The following is a 6,000-nucleotide window of genomic DNA, read 5'->3' on the forward strand; positions in this document are numbered from 1 at the left end:
ATGTATCGATTGAATACTTTAAAACTGAGAAACTTGTTGGCAAACTAACTGACATAGGGTCGTAGATGTCACGTTTAAAGCAAATAAGTTGTGCATTTAAATTTTAAAATATGAAATAATAGGGTGATGGATTAGCAAAATTATTTAAAAAGTATATGATGGTCAACATTTAGTAAAAAGGGCTAAAAATAATCGAAAAACTATTATGTTCATATATTACACACAATTCATGATTTGCAACTGAAGCGTTGGGGGTTGCCCCCAAAATGTATTTTTAATTTTCTTCCGGTTATTAAGTTAATCAGATTGCTTTGTAAAGCAACTGCTTAACTTTCTCTCTTGTCATTGCTGACATTGATCTGGCGCTATTCGCTGTTACAACCATTTGTTGCCCTAGCATTAAGTTATGCTAAGGCCTAGTTAGTTAACTTCGTTTGTTTCGTGCATTTGGTATGAATTGGCCACTTGCATTATTCAAACAAGTATATAAATAACTAATCAATTGTCACTTTGCTGCAATCGGCACGTACCAATTCGGGTTCGCTTGCCTTTTTAAAACTCTTGCAAATAAATAACAATTAAGAGGCTCTACTCGGCAGCTCCCGACTAGGAAATACCCTGGACCCTCTTATTCCAACACCAAATGCAGCTCGCTCTACGCGGACACTAGAAGGACCTACAGCTAAAATTTTAAGTCTCTAGCTCTTATAGGTTCTGGGATCCTTGCGTTCATACATACGGACGGACAGACGGTCGGACGGACAGACGAACAGACAGACTGACATGACTAGATCGACTCGGATATTGATGCTGTTCAAGAATATATATACTTTATGTGGTCGGAGATGCTTCCTTCTGCCTGTTACATACATTTGCACAAATACATTATACACTTTTTACCCATTTTCAATGGGTTCAGGGTGTAATAAGCACAGACCCAATCGGGTCTGCCTACTTTTCATAACATATAACAAATATATAAACAAATTAAAACACAAGAAATAAAATTAGTTTCATTATTTCTAGTGTGAGAGCTATTAAAAAAGCTCGATAGCGCAACAATGAGCACACTATATTTATAATAATTAAATTTAAATATAATCATTTAAAAATGAAATTTAATATTAAATTTGATTTTGTTAAAAAGCTATGTACATAAAATAGAAGTAATATGTTAAAATTAAAGCTAAGGGTTGTATTATATAAGTTATATATGCTTTCGATTTGAGAATGTTTTACTATATTAACGTGGGTAAACAAGTATTTAAGGTTAGGACAGTGGGGAAAGTTGTCAAGAAACAGTACCGAGCGCTGTTTATTCACTAGACGTCCATTTGAATAGTGACACAACGCATTATTACTGATTATCACTGGGAAAAACAGACTCCGAGCAGCTGCTGCCAGTGGGTGTCACAAACAAAAGATGCGATGCGATGCGGCCCAACCCGATGCCAACCCGATGCCAGCTCCGACTCCAGATACGCCTCCGGCCCCTACACTCACTTGTACTTTGCCCAAAAACATGAACACCCAAAAGTGAAAGACAACGGTGACAGACGACGGCGACGACAACATGAAGCGGGGGGCGAATGAGGGCGACGACAACTGCAAGTACGAATATCCACATGTATGTGTGTACACATGTATGTGTGTGCACGTAACCTACTAACACGGGAGAGCCCCAGTTAAAAGGAGAAAGAGACAGAAGGAGAGCAGAGAGAGAGAGACAGAGAGAGAGAGAGAGAGAGAGAGAGAGAGAGAGAGAGTGGGAGAGTGTTAGAGGGAGAGAAAGGGACAGAGAGAACGAGCGGGAGAGAGGAAAAACAAACATAAAGCTTCAGCTTCATCGAAAGTGAGGACGAGGATGAGTGAAAGTGACGCAGCGGTTGCGTTCTGCTCAGCTGCTGCGATGCTGGGATGCTCGGATGCTGGGATACTCGGATGCTGGGCGGCTAGGATGCTAGATGCTAACTGCTGTCTGTTGTCTGCTGTCATCTGTTTGGCGGGCCGTTTGCCGCCAGTGGAATCGGCATTTCGACGCATCTCATCGTGTTGTTGCTGTAGGACGTTGAAGGACACCAGCAGCAGCAGCCGCAGCAGCAGCAGCCGCAGTAGCAGCAGCCGCAGCAGCAGCAGCCGCAGCAGCACCAGCCGCAGCAGCAGCAGCAGCGGCAGCAGCAGCAAAAGCCGTCCCGCGTCTGTGTATGCCTGTGTTGTCCTAGTCCTTAAACGAGAGCTTTTAATGCGGCTTCGTCAGTGGTTCGGCATGGACTCGGCTGCTGCCACAGCCAGACAATGCTAGCCACCGAATCTCGCCGAGCAGCGTCCGTCAGTCGAGTTTCGGCCGTTCAACTAAACAGAGGTGCGACAGCGGACAAGCTCAGCCGAGGAGGACACAGGCATTCAGCACCAGGGAACAATAGCAGCAGCACATCAGCAGCAGAGGCCGCAGCAGCAGTTTGTGTCCATTCAAAATCACAGACAAAAAATCCCAAAAAAAAAGCAAAAATAACCAAATCAAATCTAAATAAATCTGAGTGTGAATGCGTCAACCAAGCGCTTTGTGCCACTCTGAAAGCGTCGCTCGCAGGCGATTTGATTGACAGCAAACAGGAGTGACCCATAACCATTCCAGTGGATGGGTTCTCGTTGTGCCGGACTTGACCTGAGCCAGAGCCCGAGCCCACGAAAGTAGGCAACGAATAAGTGCAAAAAATAAATAAATAACCGCACACAATTGGAAATCTAATTAGCGGCAGGCGACCGACCCTTTCAATCATCATCAGAGTATTGGCAGCAGCGGCAACTCGATGTGAAGCACAACAACAACAACAGCAATAACAACAATACTATTAACAACGGCAACAAGAGGAGTTTGACCGGAAAAGGCGTTGCTAGCACCAACAACAACAACAACAAGGGGGAAAGTGAAGAGTGAACAAAACGAAAGCGAAAGCGACGTCAACGCCAGCAAACACTTTCCCGCGCGCGTACGTGTGTGTATGTGAGTGTGAGAGTGTGTGCGTGAATTTGTGTGTGTTGTGTTGTAACTTTGATAACGGAACACGCGGGTTTTTCTGTACTGCCCAGCAACTGGAGGCGGCTCAGATAGCTCTCTCCTTGTCTCCGAGAGTGTGTTTGAGTGTGTGTGTGTGTGTGTGTGTGTGTTGGCTGCTGACATCACTGCTTTGTTTTTAATGGCAGGCTGAGCTGAAGCTCAATTGAGGCGTTAATGAAGTAAACCTTACGACCACTTACACAGTTACTGATCAATTAACCGTTAACGAAGCTGCCAAGTCCAGCACAGCCAATACGAGATACTGCGAGAGCTGCTATCACAGCCAAAGATAACCAAAGAACCAAAGCCAATAAACATGTTCTCCATGTGCTCAAAGGTGAAGGCAAGAAGTGAGGAGTCGTTTTTCTCGCCGCAGCTACAAATGCAGCTGCAGCAGCCCGCAGGTAAGTAAAGGATTAAAAGGGTTAGCTTTAGCTGAATCACAGCCCTAGCTCAATGCGTGCGTGTGTGTGTGTGTGTGTAGATAGATCTGTATGCATGAGCGACTGTGTGTGTGTGTGTGGGCGTGTAACGCGGGGCTGTCCCCATTTTTTGAGCAAACCCTTGAACTCGTTTTTTGCGAATCTTGCTCGTTGCCTCGCTTGCCTGGCTGCCAATTTTCCTCAATGAATTCCAACACAGACGCACAGAGATTGCTTGTGCGTGAGCCTGTGTGTGCGTGTCTGTGTGGGCACTCTCCCAGTTTCTCTCTCTCTCGCTCTCTCTTTGACTTTCTCCCTCTCAATTTGCACTGGCTGTCTCTCAGTCTTTAGCTCTTCGCTATATGTCGCTGCGGCCGCATTGTTGACCTGCTCATTATGGGCGTATGTAAGTACATACGCCCACTTGTGTTCCGACTTATCAAGTGGAATTCAGCGGCGGTTATTACGCTGCAATCAGCGCCGGTGGCGCGGCCACGCCCCTTTGCCCAAGCACGTAAACTGCATTAAATCATTAAGGCCAACACACACACACATATATGCACAGAAACATGCACAGAACAATCTGAATGCAGCAACATCAACTACCCATTGCCACCTAGCAGCATTTGTGTGTTAGTGCAAGTTAAATGAATCCACCGAGCATGGCAGCCAGCTTGACTGGCGCTCCTGGCGCTCCTGGCGCTGTCATCGTCGTTGTCAGTAGGTTGGAAGCATCCACGTGCATAAATCATGCAAGTGTACAGCAGCTGCCGCCTTGCCCCGTCTCCCCATCCCCAGCCACACTTGCCCCAGTAGCTCCAACAATTATGTACAAGTTGATTTTGCAACCGTGTGTCGTCTAAGCCGTTGCCTGCTCGTTGCCATTGCCGTAGTCGTCGTCGTCGTCGTCGGCGTCTGTTGCAGCCACTTGCAATTTCAGCTGCTTTGTCACATGGATGTGAATGTAGGATGTAAAATATGGATGCGGTTGTATGCGTGCACTGAAGTGGCACACATGATGTCCGTTGTCCGGTGTGTCCTTTGTCAGTTGACTGTCTGCTTCTCTGCTTGCACAAGCGGCGCAGTGTCCTTCGGCGACCTCGTTCTTCAGCTCAACGCCAGAGCCCAACCACTACTGTCTCTCGCAGTCGACTCTTGCTATAATATGTATGCATACATTGTATATACTATATACATATAAATCTATATGTATATGTATCTGTATATGTGTATGGATATCTTTGTATTATATCCTCCAACGTCTGCATTTCGTTTCGGGTTAACTCGAGCAAAGCGTTTGCCGAGAAATTGGCAGCCAAGCCTTGAGCGTTTTTCAATTGCTGTGTCAGCTTATTGCATTGACAAGCTATCAGCAGCCAAGTAAAATTATTGTCAGGCACTACCCGCCCGATTCCGCCTTAATCATATTCATCTTCACTCATATACACATACATAGGCATATCTCTCTCGTTCTCTCTCTCTCTATATATATATATCTAGATTGGCTACTCAACTGCAGTCCTTAAAGGATGCTAAGTGGCACGACTAAGTATATATACATCAGTACGTCAGCTTATCAGTTAATTTTGTATGTGGAAATGTATAGTAAGCCATTTTATGCATTACATTATACATATTTAATTTGGTTTTACTCTTTTGCCAAAAACACAATTTTTCCATTTATACGAAGGTTGATTCAATTAACCTTACTTTCACTATAATCTATTCGGACACTGAATAATTTACTCTCACCGTATTTGCATACATACGTTTTGTCCTGCATTCAATAAAAGATTACGTTCAACTGGCCCAAAATAGCTTTAAATACACAATTTGCATTGTGGATGCAGGTTTTTACAGTGCAGGCAAATCGAACACTCCACGTCCGATCCATCATTATTAAGATAATTAATTCGCTCTGCCACAGGCTCGCATTTCCGTGTTGCCAATTATTCCTCGAATACGATTTAATTAGTCAAATGAATCGGAATACGGGTGCTAATATATAGATAGATATATCATGCATCGCTTGGTTCTCAGGGGGGCGGGGCATAGTCAGAGGGCTGCAGAATTACGCTGTCCCAAAATGAGAGAGATGATTAAAACTTCATGTTTTTCGCAGTTTTGCACGCTGCTGTTTGTCAGGAAAGAAATTAAAACCCATCCACACCCGCTCACAGCCACGACCACACTCGCACGCACACACTATTACATTCCTACAGAGCTGTGGCACATTCGGAATACAGGTCCGGTTGTCAGGGAAACTTGGGTTTCAGCCAGATTAGAGAGGGATGTCAATGCAAGCGGTCATTGGAGAAACGTGAGTGGAGTGTGGAGTATGGAGCATGGCATTGGCAACGGCGTTTTCAATTAATCATCGAACGATTGCTGCAGCGGAAGCCGCGTAGATGGGTTCTACGCCAACTCAATTTTGCTCTCATTTTGCAATTCTGTTTTCGATTTTTTTTTTGCAGGCACCGGCGGCAAGCAAATCAAAGGCGGTTACCTTCTACGATATAA

Source organism: Drosophila novamexicana, unplaced genomic scaffold, assembly GCF_003285875.2.
Source record: "Drosophila novamexicana strain 15010-1031.04,08,12 unplaced genomic scaffold, DnovRS2.1 tig00000108-arrow-pilon, whole genome shotgun sequence".
NCBI classification, from domain to species: Eukaryota; Metazoa; Arthropoda; class Insecta; order Diptera; family Drosophilidae; genus Drosophila; species Drosophila novamexicana.